The 25650-nt window shown below is 45.7% G+C and overlaps 1 protein-coding gene across 1 annotated transcript in view; it reads left to right on the forward strand.

Annotated features, from left to right (window-relative positions):
• bnc2 (basonuclin zinc finger protein 2) overlaps nucleotides 1–25650 on the forward strand; it is a 94209-nt gene that overhangs the window by 57910 nt on the left and 10649 nt on the right. The window lies entirely within an intron of this gene.

Genomic DNA, 25650 nt, shown 5'->3' on the forward strand with positions numbered 1-25650 from the left:
AGCAGCGAGCCAAACACCTACATACTTAACGTACACATCGATGCTGCAGGAAACTACAATCACTCGAGTGTTCATTCACAGCAAAGAGGTGTCGGGTGCTGTCTCGTCGCCATCCTGCTTACGTTCAGGATTTTATCACATCAGCATCGATGCATCTGTCATTACTGTAATGTCTGTAATGAAGGATAGGGACTGACCTCATGTTCTCTGCAGTAGTAAAATAACAACACAAAGATGCCATCATAGCTTTTTAGGTCAAAGAAGAGATAAACTTTACTCTCCTGTTTCCGCCCTGTAATTGATCCCATAACAGAAGTAAATGCATCATAAAGGTGCGACTAAATGTGCGTATACACTTTGCCATTTAGGCTCATTAACCTGGAGAAATGAATCCATGTTAGTAAAAGCTCAATGGCTTTTCACGTGCAGGGAATTTTGATCTGTAAATGAGAGGAATAATGCATGACATCAATAATGATTAAAAAGACTGATGGTTTCTCTCTCTCTCCCTCGTATCATTCGTCATGAAATCATTTGTAGCTTGACTCTCAACTTGTGTGCCTTTAAAAGAACTCAGTGTAAACCCACACATTCATAGAAAAAAGGGATGTTAAACAAGCCAGGAGAGAATAAGTCACTGCTTCTGCATGTACAAGAGTTTCACTTTTAAAGTAATTTAACATATTTTAAAAAATCACCTTAACAACCTGCTGGCTTGTGGGCTGGGAAATCGTCCATAAGGTGATTCTCCTGAATATCTCACACAGCTTCAGCAAAAGGTGTTTTAAGATCTGCTGCTGTTTGTGTTTCTTTGAATCGTTTCAGCTCGCGATCTAGTTTCCACGTGTTATCTGTTTAAATTGATCATTAATCATTCATTGAAAATTTTCCATTTTCTTAGATAAAACTAAAAACAACCGGAATGGCACTGAGTACAGAGCAGGATAATGACTTATGATACCGTGTTTAAATTCCGTAGTTTGATTTGGGTCTGCACCAAATATCAGTCTCCTGACTTCTCTTTCATCGAGATCCATGAATTATTCTCAGCGAAATGAAAAACGCAATGTTAAAGAAAGTGAAAATAAATTCTTGGATCAGCACAAAAATGGAAGTGGTTGTCCCCTGACCCCTCCCACATCGTCCCACCTAGTTTTGTGGTAATTCATCAAGTAGTTTTTGCATAAAGCTGCTAAATAACTGATAGATGAAGATGGTAATAAATCACAAGTAGCAGGAAGACGTGTTTTTCTTTTGACAGATAACTATAAACTTTCATAAACAAAAAAATACTTGCATTTCTTTAATTTATTTCAACATCTTATCATTTTAAAAATGGAGTCTGAATCCAGGAAACCCTTATTTCCTGCAGAGCAAATTACAGCCGGGACATTTTCATCTGATAGTGACACCTGAAAGAGTTCATCTCTGGGTGTAATATTTTTCCTGCCCTTTACTCTGCTTTATATCTCTCTATTGCGCCCCTATCCTGCCGACTTCAATTTCAATCCAAGGCAATATGTGAACAACACAGACACATGTCTCTCCGTTGCCAGACCTCTTTGCCCTTCGCTTTGGCAGGACTTCTACCTTCTCCTCTCCTCAGCCCTTCATCCTCTTCTCTCTCTTTCTACTCATCCCTCTCCCCGCTCCTCTCCCATGGTTGATTCCAGACAGACCCACGGCCAACGTGCACCAGATGCCCCCCGCCCCCAACCCCACCCCATCCCACAGCCTGTCACTGCTCACTCCTCTGTTCGATACCGACAGATGGAATTGCTATCAGTACTGGCTTCTCCGTCTCGGGCCTCTGTCTCCCACACTCCACACTGTCTATTTTGTCTTCCCCTCTCTTATCCCTTACCAAGTGAAAAATAAGTCGAGAGAGGGGGTGAACGAGTGGAAAGAGATGGAGCGAGAGAGAGAGAGATAGGCTGCAGCCGCTGCAGCCAACATGTGGGCCAAAGCCCAGGGTTTTCCTGAGCGACATTCTCAGTAATGTTCTGTCCTTGTAGAACATTGGGCTGCCTCCGCTTTTATGAGATGTGGTTTTCCTGACTCCACACGGCTTCCAGGAGACCCAGATGGAACCGCTAACAACCCCCATCGCCGCCACGCAACCACACACACACACACACACACACACAGTACACACACACACAGTACACACACAAACAGTCTTAACCCTAATTGCTCACACACTCTGAGGAATTCTTATTCAAACTATCAGGCACATACACAGCCACAAAAATCACACTCGTCTACCCCGAGCGGCCCTCCAGCACCAGGCTTTGTTTCAGTGGCACATGCACATGAGCGTGTGTTATGTTATTAATGGGAGTAAAGTTTTTTGTTATGCCTCTACTTATTTGGTAAATACTGTATGTTGTTAATGAGCATAACAGTCGGAGGTAGTTTCTTGGCGTGTTGAATGGCCCCAGGGAGCCTGTGCTCTTATTTAGAAAAAAACATGTGACTGTAATGTTGTACATGTGTACTTACAACATGTGGAATATGAGATGTAATTACATGGATTAGGGTGCAACAGTGTTTGTGTAAGACAGGAAACCATTTCCAGTTGCAGGTGGGTCCTGAGGCCGTCTTGAAGGTACCACTTGGCTCCTCTATAGTGGTTTACAATGGTATTTATTGAGTTAGAGTCGCATTTCAGAATTTCTGTCTTTTCTTTTTTCTCCCCCCCCCCCCACCCCTTCCTCTCCCTCACTGCACTCCCTTTCTCCGCTTTCTGTCTCTCACTCTGTCAACTGTGAAGGTCACCATATCTCCTGATCCTCGCCTGAGAAACTTCCATTTTAGGTAGTCGGGCTCGGCGCAACAACATTTTTTTGGACACAATCCCCTTCCCCAGTCTCCTCCATGCGGCACACTTGTAACCTCTATTTTCCTCCTGTCCTCCTCTCCACCCTCCATCACCTCCCAGCGCCCCCCCCCCCCCCCCCCACTCTCTCCTCAGAACCTGTTTTCTGTTATCACTACTTAATGTCTCACCCTGGGAGATGGACGGGGGAGAAAGCATTCTCCTAAGGTGGAAATTCTTACGTTCATATGGTTATGATTTGGTGGGGAGGTCAGGCTCGGTTTTTGCTGGAAGGCTTACGGTTGGCTCTGTGCTGGCCGTGCTGGGCTCCAGACACTTCAAAGAGGGCCGGTGCACTGAATCAAGGTGATTCTTACCCCCTCCGCACACCCGCACCCCTCCCAGCCCTGCACACACACACACACACACACACACACACACACACACACACACACACACACACACACACACTTGTCCTCCCTCGTGCTCTTAAGGGTGTCTTCTCCCTTCTCATTCTCAATCGCTCACTTCGAGGTAAGCTGGAGATAAAAGGATGTGATTTCAGATTAGAGGATCAGTCAGAGAAAGGTAGAACAGCATTATCAGCGAAGCATTAAAACCTTACCTTTCGATAACATAATTTTATATTAAAGAAAACACAGCTTTATCAGTAAGAAATATTGAATCCCGCATGCAGTATATCAGCGTTAAAAATGCTATTTTGTTTTTTTTTGCAGACAGCACAAAACCTCTGCGCTGTCACTTTTCTCACAGCTCGCAGCCAGATCCTTACACAAGTTCTGCCCACGCCAAATCCTCCGTCGCTCGCTCCAGAGTCCTGAACCCCGAGCTGCAAAATGAATTCAAGCTGGAGAAGCAAGGTTATGAGCAGGTTACACTGTATGCTGGAATTTGGGAAATAATTCCCCTTATATTGGATTTGGATGGTGGTACGAATTTTGCCATATATCCAACAAGGCCTCACAAGCCGCTGCAGGTTTAAAATTGAGTGTGGGAAAAAAAAAATACTTACACATACTGCAATTAAAGCTGTGTGTCTGTGTGCTTTTATGTACTCGTACACACCTTTGATCGTGGTGTCGAGTGGAGGTTTGGAAGAAAAATGCTCTTAAAGACAAAAGGTGATTTTTGGGGGTTAATCATTTTCTCGTTTCTTGGCTCCGTGAAGCCGATGCGCCAGATGGTTTTCACAGAGTAACATCAGAGCTGGTTTCCCAGTGTAACATCAGAACTTTACAGAAATGACAAACCTGACAAAAAAAATTCCAATCTTAGCTTCTTAGCTTCATCAATCTCTTCCTTGTATTTTCTACGTTCTGTCATTTTCACCGTCTCACAGCTCGACTTGTCTCCACCTCCGTCTCCTCTCTCGCTTCTTAATGATGTTTCCTCAGTGTGTGAACACTGGTCTTAGCTGTTATGAACAGTTCTGTGCTGCTGGGTTGTATTATTTACCTTCATATTTTGGTTGATTGCTAGATGTGCTTCCCTTTCTTTCTCTCTGTGGTTTTACTCAATTTTTTACCTGCTTCATATCACGTAAAACACACACAAATCAAGAAATCATAATTTCCTGCAGTACCATCTTAGATGTTACATTAAATTGAGTGGACCTGTACTAGCCGTTCATGTTCTGTAGCATCGGATCACAGATGCTGTATCAAACAAAGTGATAAAAAGAAAAAAAAAAAACTTCTTCTCCAGAGACATTTAAGTAATTACACCACGATTGAAAATCCCTTTAGTGCATCCATTACATGCTTGGTGGCCACATGTATATTTCAAAATGTTAAGGGGGGAACCTCGCATACGGTCAAATTTAAAGATCATGAATATTCCATGCCCAAACGTATGGGAGTGAGAAGTGTGTGTGTGTGTGGAGGGATACTCTAATCAAATATGATGGGGAGTTCACATGCTGTGCAGGGCAAACATGGGAAGTGAAAATGATATGTTTAACATACATGGTCAGGTCTCGGGACTCCCAGGGGATCCCAGGAGGGGATTGATCTCTCTTCCCTCAGCACACACCGTTAGACCAGCGCCACCTTCTGATCCGTTTCTCCCTCAAATCCCCAAGATAAGGCCGACTTCAAAGCCCAGTGGCCAATCCTGCAGCTTTGCCCGAGATGCTGGTTTGATTCACCGGCTGCATCTCTTCCCATGGCCCTCATCACACCCCAACACACACACACACACACACACTCACACACACACACACACTTTCTTTCTACTCAGTTTCAATTATATCCGAGAGAAGCAGCTACCTCGCGGCGTCTCCAAATCTAAGCGAAGGAAAGGGGCCACCAGTGCTCTTCTCCTCCCGTGTAACTTCCACTGGCATGTCATAATTAGAATAAAAAGGAATATTCTGCCTGTGTTAATGTGGCCGACGCCCCCCCCCCCCCCCCCCCCCCGTCCCCCCGTCCCCTCTGAACACCCTGTTCCTCCCGTCTCCTCTCTCGCTCCACGTGATACGCACCATATACTGATCAGTGTAATGGGATCTCTGGTTCTCTCACTGCACATTTGCCTTTCTCTTTTTAGCCAGTGTCCATGCCCCCGGGAGGTTCACCCCCCCATCAACAGGTCCCTGCTGCCGCCCCGGTGTGCCTGCCGATGTTCTCATAGTCAGCTGCACACCCTAATTGAAACAGAGAATCTGTCAGGATTTTTTTATTTACCTCAGCCGGGCTCTGCCCCCTTTTTTACTTTTTTCAAAGAGGGCAGAGTAATAATTACCTCCTTTAAACAGAATCCCTCTCTAGCTGTCGGCATCCCCTGGCTTCATATATCCCTTTTCATAAGTTATAATATCCTGTCTTGCCCACACTGGGAAAAAGGAAATGGCTTCTGAATTCTGAAGTGGCTTTTCAGGGGGGCTATGCTGTGTTGTTGCAGAGGGAAATTGAATTTTACTTCAAGGTCAGCGACACTAATGACGGCGAGGGGAAGGTGTTGATCTCGTGCCGCGCTGGTTTGTTGAGCAGTCTCCCGCCGCATCGATCGGCACGAGAGAGATTCTTAGTCCCGCATTGATTGTCGCGCTGTATTGTGTTTGGAGTGTGGTGGAAATCACTGGTGTAGTAGAAGTGGTAATTTGGGACTGTCGGCACTCGCCGCAGTTGTAGACAGACAGAATAAATAACTGTTTCCAACACAAAGAAAAGGAGAAGGGACCTTGTGCAGATGATAACGCACAGCGATAGTAAAACGTCCTGAGCTGCTCCCCCCCCCACATTATGACTGATGCTGATCACAAGGCCGCTACACCTGGAGGCACAATCAGGTCCTCAAGAGCCTGGCTGCAGCACTTGAAATGCAAAAGTCTGGCCAGATGAAGTGGGATGAAGGCACACTACTGAGGATGTGTCCCAAAATTGACATCTTAACCCAGTCTAAGAAATAAACCTCCCATGCCACTCTGTCAACATCACGGCAAATCTCATGTGAGTGCATACCATCTATTCTCCCGTGTTTTATGATCTAATATAACCACTGAACGTGTACATGCGGCTCGAGAAACCCAAAAACTACACAAACACTCACTCAGGAAATACACCAACCCGTCCACATACCAGCAGTGAGAATTTTAACCAATCACTTTCATGATTCACTGCTGCTTGTATGCACGATGGTTAGTTGTGGGTCGGTGCCCTGTGGTGTGAGTGAATGTGTGTCACTTCCCCCACAAATGGAAACATTTAGACACTGAAGTGTATCCTGAGGTGAGAGCTGGAGAAGCTCTCACTCATAAAGTAGCAGGGAGGCAGCCTGTGGAGGAAATGAGCTCGGCAGACTGGTGGAGGGAGAGGTAGCGTGACACACACAACTGAAGGACCTCACACACACACACACACACACACACACACACACACACACACACACACACACACACACACACACAGACGCTGGTGACCCGCACACCGGTGACTGCTGTGGCCGTGTTTTTTCCCCGGCGTCTATCACCGCCTTGTTGGTCTCCAGCTGTGTTTGGCTTCCTGTGTTCCTACGTGATGCTGTGGTGTCACTGGCAGACACACACAGACTGCACTGTACCTGCGGGTTGTGCGGTAGCGGTTTTTGAAAAGATTTCGCTGACCCCATCGTGAACCGGCGCCAGTGCAGAGACACCTGCGGGATCCAGCCCAGAATACAAAATCAACCTGGGACGGCTGCTGAACCATAATTGAGCTCCTCAGTTCAGACTTCAATTAATCTATATTTTAAACAGGCTTATTTTGCCTCTTCTCCACTTCCGTTATTCTCTTTCTCTCTCCGACGTGTTGTGCATGAGTGCTCTTATTAAGCGGGATGACCTGTCATGCAGGTGAGAGGAGGAGGTGATGACTCCCCATCCTCCACCACCGATCCTCATTCTCTCTCTCCCTCTGTCTCCGGTCTAAAGAAAGAACCTGCCTCTCCTCTACCAATTGGTCCAGCTCCAGTTCACCTCGGACAGGAGAGGTGGACCGGGATGCTGGAGGAGGAGGAGGAGGAGGAGGAGGTGATGAGGCCTCGGAGTCAGAGCAAAGCCGTGCACCCAAGAAACTTCAAAGTCAGTTGAATTCCATTGTAGGTCAGGCCGGTTTTTTAATGGTGATTAGTATTAGCCGGCGCTTCGGGCTTGGAGACATTTTTTCTGTGTTTGTTTGTTTTTTATTCCCGGGCCACGCCAATAAACAATCAGTGCATTAAGTGGCGAGCAAATGGAATCAATTCATCCAGTTTTGCGCAGATGAGTGCAGAAAACGAGGCGTGAAGCAGCCGCTCTCTGTGTTTGGAGTGGCTAATTAGGAGCCCATTACAGGGCCTCTCAGCATGGTGCTACCCTGATTGTTTATTAGAATTTTCACTAAGGTGAAGGAGAGTGAGAGAGAGAGTGGGAGAAAAGAAAGGGCGACTAATAGTAGTAATAAATGGATAATAAATGGATACACACACACACACACACACACACACACACACACACACACACACACACACACACATGCAGCCTTGGTAAATGCCAGCCCCTGGGCCTCCTACAAAAAGGGCTCTTGTAAAAGTTTGGGGAAAAAAGGACCAGCGCCGTGCATATGTTTGGCTCCGTCCTCTTAAAGACTGTCTTATTAAACGGGTAAGTGGCTGAGTGCTGGGACCACCAAGTGAGCCGTGCTGTCACTGGCACACGGCTCTCTGTGGGTTGAGTGCCGCCGGCGGAGACAGGATATGATATAGGGTCACCAGAAATGATGGTTTAGCCCTCGATGATGCACGAGTTCCCAGCACTCCCTGCCCGGCCTGCCAGTGGCATTTCTGAGACTTTTATAGTCCTGGAATTTTTTTAAGTTGAACACGCAGAGCGAAGTTTTAGCATCCTACGACCCTACGTTGGAAATGTGTGTGTGTGTGTGTGTGTGTGTGTGTGTGGTGGAAGGAGAACACAGTAATCGACAAAGACAACAGGGCTTTCTGAAGAGGGAGGATCAATAAACTGTACAGGTGACTGACCTCAGTGAGCACACACACATGCAGGCGTAGGCTCATGTACCGGTGATTGTGGCATGCTCTCCTCCTAACCTCTGAGTGTGTGTGTGTGTGTGTGTGTGTTTGTGTGTGTGTGTGTGTGTGGACGTCCACACGCAGCCAAGTATTACTCTCTCTCTCATCTTCAGGATCTAAGGCTTGATGCCAACTGCCGCTCTGGTGCCAGGCTCTGCCTTATCACCTCCTCGACACACACACCACACACACACACACATTCTTACTCACTTGTGCACTTTAAACAACCTCATTGCAAGAGTCCGCGCACAGGCTCACACACACACACACACACACACTCGTACATGCTGATCTAGCCTCCACATAAACAAAGATAAGAGCAGGAACGCGCAGCACAGGGCCCCGAGAGCTACAAAGCTATTACTGGGAGACCGCGGTCGCGTGGCTGTGTGTGTGTCTGTCTGTGTGTGTGTGTGCGTGTGTGTGTGTGTGTGTGTGTGTGTGTGTGCGCAGCCCTGTTTGTGTTTATGCAGTGCCAGTTGCCGAGCAGAGTCCCGCGTGTCACCACCATTCGCCAGTGTTGCACAAGCCACCGCTAACTGCATAACAGGAGACTGCCAATCTGAGCATGAGGTGCTAAACCCCTCACTCCGACTTCCTGTCAGGATCGTTGCCACCAGCCGCCACAGGCCGTAGACTCCAAAGTTATCCGACAATACAATCACAGCAAGTCACTGAACCATGTGCCAAAGGGCGCTGACAATTTGACAATGACTTTGTCAGCAGCAGTGTCTCACATCCAGCGTCGTATCACACCTCTGTCAAGCAGTGCGGGCCTACTTAGGTATGGGGTGTGCTGTCTCCATCTTGATCCCTGGACACGAATCCCAACCTGCCGAGGTGACACAGTACAAAGCGTTTTTCCCACTTTTGCCGAAAGCTGACAAACCTAATTACTGTGGTGAAATTCCCGGGGATCATTCCAAGATCAAGTCTCCTTAGCACGGTGAGCTGTACACCGGTGTCCCTCCGGAGAGGAATGTCTTCAGACTCCATTGATTTCCCCCCAACTCCCAGGTCTGAACGCCCAACACGTCTCAATCGCTCACTGAAATTCCCAGAGTGTTATCTTTAGCCTTATAGCCATTACACGGTAGAAAACACGAGATCTGCCTGTTGAGGGAGGTGAAATCTCATTACCAGCTTTAAAACCTTGAGGCCGGAGTTGTAAAAGTTGGTCAGCATTGACAAGAATGATTCGACTTGTCATTTATTCATTTTGTTTAAAGAGTTTTTCGTACAAGTTCCGTATTCAACTCATAATCAGTCCCTTTTCAACACAGTATGATTCGAAAGCTAAAAATAGAGCGTTTCATGCACTTTCCTCTGGCTGAGTGACAGCACTTTGCCTTTGTGTAGCGCCGGAATGAATTCCTCAGCATTATGACCACATCAGTTCCTTCAGCTCTTGAAAATAAATGCAGCACCGAGGCAGTTTTTTTTTCTCCTCCCATGTTGTTATCAGAGTGTAGGCCCAGCCACCTTCTCCCTTTATGGGCATGTTTTGCTAATCTCGCTACTGGCCTCTACTTTTTAAGTTGAAACAGGTGTTGCAGCTATAATGCAATCTTGTATTAGTGCAGAGCTCCGGTGCTCATACTCCTCAGAGGCTGTGTTTTCTTTGCAGATTCCACTCTGAGCTGTGAAGCCTACCCCCTTGTTTCATAGAAGTTTGAGACAAGTCATTACAGCTATTTTAACATGGATGTCATTTTAAGACGCCGGGTCGGATGTTCTCGTTCGGAGCCTTGTCGATGCTTCAGAAAGAGATGAAGAATCTGTGTTCTGGCACCGAACCAGTGGAGACAAAAGTCATCTGCAGCGTGAGTCACAACTCATTCCTGTTTTTGCCATCCGCCGTGTGCGTGTTGGACGAGTTTTACTGTCTGTCTTAAAATAAAAGTGATATAAAGTAAAAATCAATCCGGCACAAAAACTCAGCGAAAAGGTTTTCTTCCCGCGTCCCCTCAGCCACCCTCCTCTCGGCCCTTTCTTCCATTTTCATGTCTAAGGATAGAGGGATTAAAGGGAGGCCATGTCTCAACCCTGAAGAACTGTCATCACTCAAAGATGAGCGGTGCCAAGCTCCTCTCTCCCTGTGTCTCCTGCTCTCTGTCTCGGTCTCTCTCTATACATTGCATTCACAACATCCCCATGGTGCTCTTTGGCCGTTCTCTTCATCCTCAACCCACTCACACACACACCACAGCCATGATTTACTGTCATACACTCCTTTGTGTGTGTGTGTGTGTGTGTGTGTGTGTGTGCCCTTATGCATGCGTGTGACTAAACGTGTGAGCACATGTGAACTCCGTGCATGGCAGCGGCCACATCAAATACGGCCAGAGCAGCAATCCTCTGAGACATTACCCCATCCATTCTCATTCCCCCTCATAGTGATTCCAACACAGAAAAAAGTCAACATTTCAAAACCTGAGAAAAATAATAAATAAAAAAGTAAAGGCAGACTACATCTGGCACAATGTCTGTACTTAAGGTTTCCAAGTATGTGTCTGGGGAGGAGATCTGGTGGGACGGGGCCCGAATCGGCTTGGAAGCAGTAGAAACGGATGTCACTCTGGAAATTTATACGGTGCGGTTCAGGGAGCAACGGCTGTAAATTGACAAGTGATGCTTGTGAGCAGCGTTACCCGTCTGTTTCCCTTTCTCTCATCTTCTATCTTTTTTTTTTTTCCGCTCATCTTTTTTCTTCTCGCAGCGTAGCTGTTACTTCTTACATCTGTGCTTGCCCCGAGCATTATTGTTAACGGGTGAGAGGTACAAAAGCAAGCCGAGGCGGGGGTGGCGGTGGTGGTGGTGGTGGGGAAAGGTAGCTCTGCACTGACACGTGGGAGAAAATTACTTGTATTCCCCGAGTGACGTGAAATATAGTGACAGAACAAAAAAAAAAAAATGCGAAGTACATTTGAAGCCGGGATCTTTAATCTCTAAATATAATCACTGTTTTGCTTGGATGGATGTGACCCTTAGGTCTTGTTTTGACAGTGGTGCAAGAGTGTGAAAGAAGAGAAACTGTAATACAACTGGGATAACGTGATACAGAGTCACCAGCAAAACCTGAAGTTCTCTGAAACCAGTGTGTCCCACATCAGCTATAATCCCTGTCATTGTGTTACTGAAAAAAATATTAAGCGTAACCTGAGCTCCAAGGCCAAAGTGTGTGTCTGAATGTGTGTGTGTGTGCTTGTGCGAGCCTCGGAGTGTGTGTCAGTGTGTGTATCTGTGCTATAATGTGATCGAGTCATTCTACTGTATAAATGTCTCTAATGGCAGCACTCCTTTTAATAATGCAGGATCCTCTTTTCTCTGTGACAGCCACATGAGCCACCAAGCCTGATATGCTTCCTCCGTGCACAGCAGGTCAACTATTTAAAGAGTGTGTGTGTGTGTGTGTGTGTGTGTGTGTGTGTATGGGCCACTGGAATATGATGCTGAAACACACACACACACAAAGAAAAAAGAAAATGCTCTTTACTTAAATACTTATACTTACAAGAAGTCAGGCTGATATAATAATTGACCAAATCCATGATTGGATTGATACAATTCCATTTCAAAAATTTAGTCTGTTTTTAACAAAAGACTCAAATCTTGTATGACCGTATATTGAAAGCAAAAGTACCAAAAATACTGTTTTAATCCCGTATGTAGTTTTCTAAAATGCTAAAAAAAGATTGTGAATTGTCCGTGTGTGGAAGAATACTCTCTGGTTTAAACATGTCGAGATACAAATTAAGACAAATTGAGTGATCCCTCTAAACGGCACAGAATCAGCTACTATCCAGTGCTATGCCAATCCATGTGGAGAGCATGTGTGGCAGAAGTTTGTGGAGGATCACAGAAGTGGAGTCGGCCAACTCAGCCAAAATGTTATTTCATTTTTATTTTTGCAATATGAATTCAAAATCGTCTTCCCTAAAGTGCGAAGGATGAAGCGAGCCGGTGCGACTCAGCGCTCACGCCGCCCGGGCAATGACATCTGGCTGGAGTGGGGGGGTGTGTGCTTTTCTCCCACCAGCACTGCCTCACACCAGTTGAGAACAGACAGATGCCGAGACCACTGTGGCAGCCCCCTGTCTCTCTCTCCCTTTTCTCTCTTTCTTCTTCTTTTTGTTCTCTCCCAGCGTACCAATCGTCTCTGATATGGGAAACATGCTGTCACATCTGGGCCTTCCAGAGAGACAGAGAGAGAGAGAGAGAGAGAGAGAGAGATGTGAAGGGAGGGATACAAATGGGTGGAAGGAATCACCGGGGCGCGGACACAGGAACTCTCGCTCGGCACGCACACACACATGTGAGATGTCACGGGCTGGAACATCAGTGTGGGTGCCAGGAGGATGATTCCCCTTTAGGGTGACAACGTGATAAGACGGGTGTGTTACACTGTAGCTTCAGTGCAGCATGGTGCACGTTACCCACCGCACCCCTACCTCCTCTCTTCCGCTCGCTCCCCCTCTCATTAACCTCGCCTCTGATTGCCCCCAGGACTCCCTTGTGCTAATTAGAGGGGGGGAAATATGTCTACGATGCATGCACTCCTGTACAAACACACACACACACACGCACGCAGGCACGCACACACAATTTCGCACACGGCTGACAGAAAGGCTGCGATAGCTGGTGTGAGAATGAAAGGCTCATCTGCCATTGTGTTTCATCTGTACTCCGAATGTGATGGCAACTGCAGGGTTAACCCCCCCCAACCCCCCCCAGCAGGTGACGGTTAGCAGCGCTGTTGATTCCTTGGTACGCAGACAGGCTTCATCTCCGCACACGTCTCGATTTAGCCGCGCTAACTCCAGAAGTGAGCGTTTTGTCTCGACGTGACACAATTAGGGCTCGAACCCGCGTCGGTAGCTGTGAATTGATCATTTCGCTGGTTTCCGCCTGTCAGTGACTTGTTAAAGCTGAAATCAGCGTCACAATACAAACAGTTTCCCTTCTCAATGGCAAATTCAAATAGGATGATTGAATTTAAAAAAAGATCCCCCAAAAAGAAGGGTTATTCCTTCATGTTTTAATGAGGATTGACCTCTTGTGGTGAGATGATCAGAGGGATGCTGATGAACCGACAAGATGAAACACTTCACACACACACACACACACACACACACACACACACACACACACACACACACACACACACACACACACACGCACACACACACACACACACACGCACACACACACTGTCCATGACTTCAGAGGACATTAAATGGACTTACATTGATTTCCTGGAGACTTGCTCTAACCATATCCATAGCTACTCCTTGCCTAACCCTAACCCTTACTTTAACCTTACCTGAAAAACATTAACCTTAACCTTAACTTGACCTTTAATATGTCTTAAGTCACTTTACAATTAAATGATTTACATTATGGGGACTTGCTTGTTGTCCCCAAAAGGAAGACAAATCCCAATAATGTGGCTGTGTAAATGGATTTTGGTCCCCAGAACATGAGAAATATCCGGACCCGAAACACACACACACACACACACACACACACACACACACACACACACACACACGCACAGTGACTGTTCCCTGGTCCTCTGCGGATTAAAACCTATATAGACAGAGAAGCGGCCTCTTCCTGCTCAGACATTTCTGATCGTTGACGGATGAGGGATGCTGATGAACTGACAAGATGAAACACTTCACACACACACACACACACACACACACACACACACACACACACACAGTGACTGTTCCCTGGTCCTCTGCGACATTTCTGATCGTTGACGTCTCCACTCAGGAGGCGTTTGTGACCTGGGGAGCAATCGGTGTAGAAAGAAAAGGCCTGTTCTCGTTTTTCTCTGTTTTACATGCTGTTAGGCACAAGCACGAGCAGACACAAAACCATGTAGTGGGAGTTGTACAGCAAACAGCCATTTGTACCTGGACGGGACCAAGGGAGCGCTGGGGGAACGGGAAAGAGAAAGAGGGATGGAGCGAGGGAAGAGGGGGTTGTCAGGACAGAGGGAGGTGGGCCGGGGGGGGGCTGGAGAGCGAAAGAGGGAGTATTTAAGAGCACTTGAGTGCCAGCAGAGATGTAGTCACCTCTCCCAGTGGACGGAACCTGGCCCCACTGCACCATGGCATGATTTTTCACTTTAGCAAGCACCACTCAGTCGCCCGCTCCTTCCTCCTCTCCGCTCAGTCACTGCGTGCTTCAATGACTCCATCATTCCCTTTTCGTTCACGATGACTACAAGGGACAAGAGTGCGCACGCTGACACACACACACACACAAACACACACCCGCACACACGATTTGACCCATTTGCCCCCCTGCCACGTGTAGTAAATAATTCCATTGTGAGGGCCATTAGCGAGTATCTCAAGGGTTAAGAGGGGAACTTCACAGGCAGTCAGATGGGCAATTAGACAATAAGAAGATGAAATGTCTACTATTGTTTTGTTGCTTAATTGTTTCAGAGCTCACATTAGACCTGTGGCTAATTCATAGACTTAATGTCCTTTCATTTGCCCTGGTGTTGTTTCCCCCTCGAGAGTCTATATACTGTAAAGAGGAGGACATCCACACACACACACACACATTAATTGTATTGCTACCTCTCTCTCACACGTGGCATCAGATTACTCTGCCAAAAACATCTAATGATCAACAGACCCGGTTTCCATCAGTGCTCAGGATTCAACTTCCCCTCAGACGAAAGGAAATGTAAGACACAATTATACAAAGTATAGAGAGGGCAGAGCCAAAACTCCTCGCCTGTCCTCCTGCATTCCAACTGCAAAACCAAACTGTTAACGTACAGTCTGTGTGCGAGTAGTGTGTGTGTGTGTGTGTGTCTGTCTGTGTGTAGACCCTGAAGCAATGCAGCTTGCCATATAATCTGAGGACTGCACCTTACATGGCGAGAGCACAGTTTTGCCAGTGACATAGCCTTTTAAGAATTAGTGTCACCAAGCCAGAAACCTCACAAGGGAGACTGACTCTGAACACTGTAATGCGGTTTAATTGTGTGTATCTCTCCGTGCCTTGTGTGTGTGTGTGTGTGTGTGTGTGTGTGTGTGTGTGTGTGTGTGTGTGTGTGTGTGTGTGTGTTTATGTGTCGCGCAGCCTGCAGCCAGCCACGAACCTGTGGACACACTGACTGGTCCTCTGAGCCTTGAGTTTAGTTCAGCCACTGTCAGAGGGATCCTTGTATTTTTCCACAGGCATGTCAGAGGATTACACAGTCCCTCTGCTGTTGCACTGACCTCCAACTACACACTCAAACACACACACACACACACACACACACACACACATACATCAAGGCGGCTCAGCGTAGTGCCCGGCACTGAGTTGGGGGCACACTGGCCCACTCACTCAGCAGGCTGCTGGCACACACTTTCCATCTGCCTGCAGGGACTGCCAATGGCAAGCATGGCCTCTCTCAGTGTGTGTTTCTGTGTGTGTTTATAAGAAAAATACAACATATGTTCTTTGTTGGGTATCTGTGTCTGAAAAGGTGATTACATCTTCTTATGAAAAAAAAGCGAGTATAAATTTTTTGAATGTCCAAATTTCTTTTTCACATGAAATAGCCACTTCTTTTTAGTCAGCCCAACTTGTGGTAGGAGAAAGAAACTTTTAATTTTAACTATAATTCACACAGCATATCCACTTGATATCAGAAGGACCAGGTTCTTATAATTTTGCTTAAAACTTAAGAAAAAAGAAACTGCCCTACTCGCGCCCTCGCCCACTTAATTTTCTCATTTTCAAAAATATGAAAATGTAATTTCTTCAAGAAAGCACTCCCGGCTTTATTCTAATGAATATAATGACACATTTCCAAACCTTTCCCATTAATATATGTTCAATCTTGTTTTAAATACTAGTTTACATAAGGCTTTCTGATACAGTTCTCTTAAAAGAGAAATCAGATAAACAGGCACATGTAATTGGGTGTTTGGCGTAATGAACAAGAGTTATGTGCAACATGAATTATTAAAGCACCTAGGCACATTTGCTGAGGGGAAGATATGGTGCGTGTGAATTATCTCTGATCGATATATAGAGTTAAACACGGTTCCTAATTACGCCCCCGTTTGACCACACGCTCACCTCTTCTCCCACCTTTTTGTTTTCTTCTCTTCTCCAAGCTTTGCTCCCATCCCACTCTTCTTCTGTCAGGCGCTTTGGCCGACACACAGAGCAGCTACACAAGCACAATGCAAATCAATGGGACCAACACATTAACACACAGACACACAGCAGACAAGGTAAGGGCTTCGAGACCTCTAACCCAAATACCTCTAGCCCTCCAGGTTGATCAATAGTCAGAAAAGGAAAAAAAAAAGCATTAACAGCTCATCGCGCCCTTTCCATCTCTCTCACTCCTTCGCTCATAATTCTTTCAGCGTTATCTCTCTGGTTCCTTCTCATTTTCTTCTGTGGCAGTGGGAGGAAAGTTTATTTCCCCGAGCTCCTTAGAAATCCCAGAAGTCTGCATGGCCCTATCTCACCTCCAAGCCAGAGCCAGACACCCTGTTAAAGGCTATTACTATCGTTAGCCCCCCCACACAAGACTCAGACAGAACATGGACATTAGCAAATCCATACTTATTGCATCTGGGTTCCTCTCACTGCCTTGTAATTCATATGGAGAGACGTATTAGCACGACATATTAGGCTGGCAACAGGTCTGCGAGGTGAGATGCTGCACTGACACTGAATTGACTTAGCGGGGGGGGGGGGTCTCGCGGGACCCTTGTAGGGCACCGCTGCCGGCTGACGACCAGGCCCCCGGTCTGCCTGTATTGAGTTTCTGTGATGGCTGTTTAGCTTGTAGTGCTACACAGGGCAGAGAGGGGGGGAATGGAATGTGCTCCGGCTCATTGCGTTTACAGACAGGAACCCTGCAGACCACAAGGCTATAGGGATCAATAGAATTGGACTGCACAGCACTGTAAGTCCAGGGCCAGACCCAAACACAGGAAGATTACGTTACACATAGATGGCAATCAGGAAGAGCTTACAGTGTTATCAACACAGCAAGGAACACGCATTCGATCGCACTTAAATTCAGGCAAGTGTTTCATTTTCGGATTGCATCCTCTTTTTTTTTTAGATACAAACACTATAATACATTCATGCAAACACAAAAATGTTTCTATATCAGACAGACACTCTCACACAGGTTGTGTTTTTGTCTGGGCCCAACCCTCCAGGGGGTCCTGCATCCCCTCTCTGAACAAACAGAGCGGCGGCTTGCTTCACTTCCTCGATGTCATTGGGGCCAATCGCAGACATTGTGTGGCCGGCCGGCCCGCTGACACGGCCACCCAGCCAGCCAGGGATTTGCCGCTGGGTCACAGAGTTGACATTTATGAAAGGAAGTAGCATGGAGAGTTAAAGGGAGTTGACAGTCCTCTCATCACGTCGCGCTCCAGAATTCATAAACCTGCGCGGTGCACACCCCTCCGTTTCCAACAATAAAAGAAACAATGAAACTGTTAAGCACTGTATGACCCTCCCTGGGCCCACTACAGCCAGAATGACAGCTTTCATTTCCCTGACTAGTGCCACTGGAGTTTTAAGTTCATTGCTGGGTATTACAACTTATAAACCCACTTCAAGAAAGAGACCTCCCTGCATGAGGTAAAATACAGATGTTTGATCACCGCCAGATATTTAAATCTTAGGAAAACAAGACAAACCCTTCAAATAACATTCAAAAGACAAAAGCCTATATGTTAAAATTACTCATAAGTGTGTAGTATGAATGACTGTGAACGAGTATTTGTGGGCCACAAGGGGGAAAGTGGAGTTTAGTGGACCGTGAGGAACAATGAAAATCTAAAAAAGGAGAAGTCAAGTGAAATGGATTGAGTGTGTTGAAGACCAGATGTGCCGTGGATGGATCAAACATCTGCTGGATCTGCAAGGCTTCAACGGTCTTGAATGACCCCCGTCATCCCGACTTTCTCACCATGCGTCCCCGTAAACCTTTTGTTCTTCCCGGGCCGCCCCCTCAGAGAGAGATCAAAAGTGGTTTCAGTAACTGATTATATTCTGGGCTTTCCAAAATAAAAGCTATTCATATCAGTTTTGGGAATATGCTTTCAAACGTGTAGAGAGATTTGCAAAAAGCCACATTTTACAGTGCAGATTGGACTTTGGTTCTGTTATTGTTCTCCTTTCTGTTGTGATGGTCTAGAGCTTTTCTTGGTGGATAAGTTACAGCACAAAGAAGCAGCACCAGATGGTAATGGTGTTTATTTTTGCAGTAAGTAATCACAATTCTGGAACGTATGACAGTAGACAGGCCCAGGGACCTGGAAGCATGCCCCAAGAGAGCTGAGCACCACTTCCTGTTGTACCCCCATGAACACAGACACGATCACACATATCACACGTGCGTAAACACGAACATCCTCCGGGCCGCTGGCGACGGGAGCCCCTCGGCCACAGGGATAGATGTGTGCTGGCACATGGGTTGGGGGAGTGTAAATTACACTGCAGCCACACTGGCACCCTCCACCTCCAAGATGGATGAACGAGCCAACTTACATGCCAGGCAACAATTCCACTGAGGCAGTTTAAAAAGAGGGAGACTGCAACGTTTGTAATTTGGGACCGTTTTATCCACTCAGTGCTCTATTTCACTTAAAACACCCTAATGCACTTCTATCATTCAACCTTAGCTGTAATTTACAGTGTTTATGGTCCCTTTTTTGAAAAACTAAGCCATCAAGATATACTGCTAAAAAATGTGAGCACTTGTCCAAAGCTCACTCACTGACTCAGGACAAAAGCTAACATCATACACGGCTGTAATGACTGATTTACAATTACCTCGTCCTGCTCAACATCTTGTTGCCAATTCTCCAAACAGACGGCTTCACAGATTCCTAGTTAACATGACACAGGCTCCTTTGGGGCACCCAGAACCCCTTGTGGCCCTTGCTCCGTATGCAAGTCAGGCCAGCGGTGAAATACTGTCGGGGAGAGGAGTGGGGTGGTGGGAAGGTACCACAGTGAGAGAGAGAGGCTCCAGTTAATGGTCTTGCATCTTCCTGGCAGCATGTCAATAATGGCTCTGATCACATTAAGTAAAGAGTCCATTAGCTTATTCTCCTTCCTCCTGCACGCTCCACGGCAAAAAACACAGGAGAAAGCTGAAAAGCTCCTCTAATGCAGTGTGTCTGTGCATTACAGACACCTCCGTCTGTTCCCAGCGAGATCCATTCACAGCCATTTCCTTTTACACATAACATGAAAGTGATGTGTGGATTATTTTTGATTGTGCGGAGATCAATGCCACATTCCAGGAAGACATTTCACCACATTTCTGCAACTATACAAAACTTTGTATTCAGAAACAACCTGTGTCGTTCAGGTTTATGCTTTAAGTTCAAGTGTCTTACGAAAGACGGTGTTTGCTGCCCATTGCTACCCTATAACGTGACCTGGTATCACACAAAAGAGAGGGAGAAGAAAATGACTGATACATCAAGACGCATTACAAACATGTGACTATGTGGCCGAGGAGCAAATCGTGAGCATATGTTAATGCACCTTCTCTGCACCGGCCTCCTGCCAAAATAGTAATCAAGACAAAGGAGATGTGATATAAGAGGGAGCGAAAAGCAGGTTGTCAGCCCCCCCTCCACTCCTCGACCAACACACACACACACACACACACACACACACACACACGCCCTGGACAGACAGACCATTTCTCAGCCGCCTCACTGCTCTCCATTGGCCCTGGAGGGAGCACAGCGGCCCCCACATCTGTCTCCCAGGCCCATGACAGACCTGGCTGCTGCATCCAGACCCAGGAGATCACACGAATCATCCTCAATTAATGTGAACCATCAGGCGTTCCCTCGCTGCTCCTATCACCCCCCCCACCCCCCCCCCACCCCACCCCTCTGCTCTGAGGCATCCCCTCCAGCTCCGTGCTGGGTCCGCTGAGTTTTACACATTGACCACGGCTCACGGTGCCTTAGCACAGTTGGGTGAGGCAGGCCAATGTTGTTGTGTATGCTTTGTGAATAGAGACAGGGAATCGATACGGCAGTCCAGAACCAGACAGCGCTCACATGTAAGTGCTGCGAGGCGGTTCCTTCAGAGGTTCTGAACTCAGAAAACAGTCGACTTGGCTTCTACAGTGCACCGGGGCCTGAAATGGTTTCCATGTGCTGCCCCATCTGCACCGCGGCTGGGCTGTGGCCAAAGGACTGTCCTCTCCGATTTTTTAAAGATGACGAGGGACAGATTTAAAATCCAAAAGGGTGGTTGTTACGGTACGGACGAATCGATGGTTAGGAAACCTTTATGAAAATGACATGTTTTTTGTAAAATACAGATGATGAGAATTGACAATTCAGTGGGGAAAAAACCCGAACCTGTTTATTAAAGGCCACCTGGAACTTGGGACGTGCCAGATTGTGACTCACCCGTCTGTGGTGAAGTCCTCAATAATAATCCCTGCCTGATCCCCCCCCCCCTTCCCCATCATTTCAGTCTGGGACTGCACTATAATTCTCACTACAGTCGATTAGTGTGCCCTTAGCAACAACTAACACACAGTCATGAATTTTTAACCAAAGCCATGAGTTAAATCAGGTTGAGAGGTGAAGGCAGGGCACCTTGCGGCCTGCCGGTTGATCAGTGCGTCTGGCCCGTGGCCTCTTCACGTTTACTCAGATCAGTTCTCTCTGGCAGTCATGAGCATAATATTGACCAAGGCACTGCCCTTTGCATGGCTGTTAATTACATCATAAAGTAGGAATCAAACTTGAGTGGATCTGTTCCAAGTTCTAATCAGGAACATGAGCTGGTGCAGAGGGTCCTGTCTGGACTTTATTGAATAACCCGTACATCCATGTCAGCTGTCTTAGCCGGGTTGACGTGATATGGCAAATCAGATTTGGCAGGTCAAATTTGTATGTCTACGGAACGACATATGGTCTTCCACAATACTTTTTTTCCCCTTCAAAGCTAACAATAATGGCTTTCATCTTTTAAAAATTAAAGATAGTGAATGTTTTATTTGTCATTTCTATTTAATCTTTTGGTATGAATAAATTAAAAGAATAAGTGACAGAATAAAATACAAAATTATTTTCAGGACATATTTAACTGTAGTAACTCATGCAACTGCAAATTGTAACTTATTAAAACCAAACCACTTTCTTTTGAAGTACAAGATGACACCAATAATTCTATTCTTAGCTCAATGTGACTCACTCCAGCGTATCTAAGGGAAACAGCACCGAAAGGCTGGCATTTATTATATTAACATATTTTAAAAAACATCCAGATCCCTGCCTGGCCCTGTTACAAGCACCCACACTGTGACATAATCGTTACTGATTGTTCCGTAGGGATACAACTGTTTGAGGACATGATTTTGCTGTTGACTTGTTAACTACATATCAAAGTGCAGCAGATTGCCACTTCCCTGTGAAGATGCAAGTTACCGCCTCGCAGCTGAGAAAACATCAAACATCAAAAGGTGGATAAACAAGGTCACATCCAAAGCAACACATTCTTTTGATGTGCAAAGCATAAAGGAGGAATTTACAATGATCAAACAGTGCAAATTTCAACCTCTATGATTCTTACAAATGTCCTCCACCCACGTTTGGACGTAGCTACTGATTTCCCCTTGGTCCATCACGGGGGAAGAAGGAGATCTCGTTGTTCACACATGACCTCCGACCTCTGCCACTGGGGAGCCAATGGGGGAGCAGACTGCGCCTTGGGAGCTCTTGCCCTCTGATGTGATGGCTTCAGGCAGTGGGCTTTGCATGAACCCATCCCCCATGGCACCCCTTGCCACTAGATCCTCTGCATTATTCATATGGCCCGGGTTGGGGTGGGGTGGGGTAGAGCGGGGAGAAACAGAATATGGAAAAAGGAAGCACCAAGGTTCAAGACCTTCTCAGATCACAAGGAACTTCTGCTTAACCTCCCCTGAAGTAGCGAACACAGGGATAGAGCCGTTTTTTTTTTTTTTTTAAAGGAAGTGGATCTGAGAGCAGGACTGAGGATCAATGGGGGATCCCCCCGAGGCTCGATGGAGATCGCATTCAGTGCAAGGTGACTGGCGAATCAATGTGGTTCCCATGGTTCATTTTGCCATTGTGAGAACTGATCCTCCTTTTTGCGATAATGTGATACTGTCTTATGATCAGTTTAACTGCCCCTACGTTTAAGTGGAAGCAGTGTAACTACACAGGTTCTACATAACTGCACAACATGCCAGTTTACAGGTCAACATGCTATTATGTTACACAAGTTGTGTCTGGAGATCTCTCATTTGTTCGAGTGTATACGGACACGTCAACTCAACGTTAGCTAATATTTTCTCTTACTTTTTTTTACGATGTTTGCAGCGCAGCATCTCTCTCCATGCTGACCAAATAGACTCCATCATTGAATATGATAGGTGATAATTAGGGAAAAGCATATACACGTTAAGCTGTTAATCCCTAATGCACACTATGCAACCTAACAGCGCTGCTCAACCCGGCTCTTAATACAGCCCAGCACATAACCTGCTAATTGCATAATTGCCTGATTTGTTTAAACTGACAGTGGTGCCCTGGTCCATGACAAGGCCATCATTTGCTCATCCTCATTGTCAGCAATTTGCAAGGAGGATACACCACCACACTCCCCACCACACAACATCCAGCACCACAGTGTTAAGCTACAGCCATGAATTAAGAATGCGTCGCAGCGGCAGAGAGATGAATAAATACAGCCGTCGCTAAATTAATTCTGAGAGACACGGAGGCAGGCGGATAAAATAAACTAATAGCAGCAGGCTGTCCAACAGATAAAGTGGGTACCCTCTCGTCTCTCTCCTGTAATTACTGGCTAATAGTCATTAACCTGGCAAACAGAGGTTTAGCTGTATTGTTTAAAGGACTCTGGGATGCATAATGACAGACTAATATGTCATAGCACTGGCGGAGATGGGGGAGGGGATGGATTAATGAGATTTTCCTGGAGGGAGTGTACAAGAAGAGGTGGGGCACGCCTGGAAAATATAGGGGAAAGAGGGCCACATTAAGCTAATTGGAAGATGAGTGCCTACTTGTAAAAGTGCTTCTAATGGCATATTTGTTTCTCTCACAGCATCACAGGGCTAATGTAGGGGAGTGGAATGGTGAGACTTACTGTGGTAATAGTCCTTATAGGGGCCTTTGTCTACACATGTTTGTCAACACACTTTATATACTCAATCTCCAACCAAATTGTGGACATTGTTTTCTTGGCCTTTGACTGTTTATTATTCCTTATGACGGTTATCTCCGCTAAATATTTTTGCCTGGGAAATTTAAAAAGAAATAGATAGATTGCAAAATATGCTGTTGCAAATGACCTAGTGATTTGTATTGAAAAGTCTTATTGGCATAAAAAGCAGTAGCAGTTTCTACATGGACTGAACCTTGATTGAGTTTCTCCCTTCACGTTCTTTTCTAGACTGATTTGCTCCATTTTTGAGTTTGCGTTGACTCTCTGCTCAAAGCCCGACCCTGGCCCAAATACTTGCTGGCCTCCAAAACTCAATTGACCAGTTAACGAGGAGGGCTGGGATAGCGTCCTGTGGCCTCCTCACAGGGTCCGCCTGCCTAGCCGAGCTGTTGACCTGTTCTGACAGCTGCTTGGCCCTTCTGTGTACTAATAGGTTGCAGTTTGGCCTGTGTCACTGTGTTTTGGCTTTTGTTTGACTTTGAACTTAAGGAACAGGGTAGGACTAGAGAAGCCTGTTTCATCCAGTCTGTGATTGAGAGAGGGCGAGGAAGTATGTGTTGCTATGAAGGGCATTGGACAAGTCATCTTGATGATGTGTGAATAAAAAACCTTCAAAATTTTACTATTGATTGAGATGAATTCCTATTTGTTAATATAACTCCAATTAAAAGTAAATCCTTTATAAGAGTTTATGAATGTTTCGAAGAGCAAACATCTAAAGTTGGCCAGTTAAATATGTGATATTAACATGTCTTTAACTGGCTTAAACTGAGTTAAACATGGTCTACCAGTGATTATTGAGATTCACTGCAATTATTAATAGGAATTATACAGTTAAATTGCTTTTATAAATTTTTTTCCTACCTCTAATCTGAGTTGTAAATTAAGCCTAACACTCAAAAATGTTTTCTCTTTTTTTTGTGATAAGAAAATATCAAAAGACTGCAGCGCTTCTTAGAACTACAATTTCTTAAGAAATGATCTGGCTGTGGAACTGTTTAAAGATTCACTTTCTAATTTGCTTTCATTTTTTTGTTTCAATTAAATCAAATAAAAGTACTAATGCCCATATGGCCATGCAGTATGAAATAATAGTGCCCAGGCTAGAATTTAAAGTCATACCTTCAGGCAAAAACTCCAGAGCGCGCACAGAATGAAAGTATAAAATGTTTTTTAATGTATATTTAACAACAAATACCCCAGTGACTATTGATGTTTCGTCTCAGAAGAATCTATTTCTCCAGTATTTCTAAGGGCATGATATGAAACCACTCACACTTTTATTTTCTCTGTTTTTCCGCTCGTCTTACTCTGTGTCTCTCCCTGACTCTCTCTCTCTCTCTCTCTTTAGCTGTCTCTCTTAAAACATTTATCTTCTGTTTTCTCCTTACAGGCCCTTTGTGCTTTGTGATGTTGGTTTTTACAGCTTTTTACTCACCAGAGTTGCCATTTATGTTTTATAGATGCCAGCAGCTTGGAGCACATTCGAAATGTTACCATTTCACTGTGACTAATTGTCATCGCTTGCGTTATTCCCTTGATGTCACTTGCGCTTGGTCCCCCAGGAACCTGTGTGCAAACTGCCGTATTTACACAATGTCTCTCTTTCTCTCCCTCTTTCATCTATTTCTATCTTGTTCACACAAACACTCATACTATCTTACGTAACAGCATCTGTGGCAGTTACTGTTTGAGTATAATTCTGTGAAGACTTCTGTCATCGGTGCTATGAGGCAGGAAAAGATGTGGGTTCATACAAAAGGACAAACATTCAATGCAGTAGCTCAACCACAAAGTCAATTTTCAGGATCTGCCAAGATTATTTTCCCAGATTCCCCTGCCATCCCTTGATGTTTTGACAATGTTCACATTTTCAAGCCTTTTTATTTTTCCGCAATTAATAGCACATCACTGAAAGACTAGCCAAGTAAATTGCTCTATTTGGAAAAATGCCCAAGTCCCACTGGAACATTTCTGCCAGGGGTTGTTAAAAAAATATATTTTGT

The sequence above is a fragment of the Limanda limanda genome, chromosome 2 (genome assembly GCF_963576545.1).
Source record: "Limanda limanda chromosome 2, fLimLim1.1, whole genome shotgun sequence".
NCBI lineage: Eukaryota > Metazoa > Chordata > Actinopteri > Pleuronectiformes > Pleuronectidae > Limanda > Limanda limanda.